The following is a 367-nucleotide window of genomic DNA, read 5'->3' as shown; positions in this document are numbered from 1 at the left end:
CTGAACCGAGAGCAAAGCCATACACAGCAGAGCTGGGCAAGGTGCCCCTGTACCACAGGCATCACCCTGCCACCCACGGACTGGGAGCAGTGAAAGGAGGAACAGAAACCAACGGCCGGAGCTGACTTCTTCCCCTAACCACGCCTGTTCTGAGAACCTCCTGACTGTTCGTCCTCTGCTCCGTGTGTCAGTCCCTTTGGCACCCGAAGGCTTCCCACTCCTTTTGGCAGTCCTGGTTTTACCGGGGAACAAGAGCCGTGATTTCCATGACACTTTTGAGGAGTATCGCACCGCTTGGGGTGCAGGAGCTCACACAGGTCAGCTGCTGCGGCTCGCTAGATAACTCCACCCACAACCTGACACCAAG

At 57.5% G+C, this 367-nt stretch overlaps 1 protein-coding gene across 1 annotated transcript in view; it reads right to left on the bottom strand.

Moving 5' to 3' along the window:
* ARHGEF26 (Rho guanine nucleotide exchange factor (GEF) 26) overlaps nucleotides 1-367 on the bottom strand; it is a gene marked incomplete at its 5' end in the record, with an annotated part of 36,094 nt that overhangs the window by 15,067 nt on the left and 20,660 nt on the right. The gene's annotated exons all lie outside the window — the stretch shown is intronic.

The sequence above is a fragment of the Buceros rhinoceros genome, unplaced genomic scaffold, assembly GCF_000710305.1.
Source record: "Buceros rhinoceros silvestris isolate BGI_N320 unplaced genomic scaffold, ASM71030v1 scaffold9388, whole genome shotgun sequence".
NCBI lineage: Eukaryota > Metazoa > Chordata > Aves > Bucerotiformes > Bucerotidae > Buceros > Buceros rhinoceros.
The sequence above is the reverse complement of the archived record's forward strand: the minus strand, read 5'-3'. Positions and strand labels throughout refer to the sequence as shown.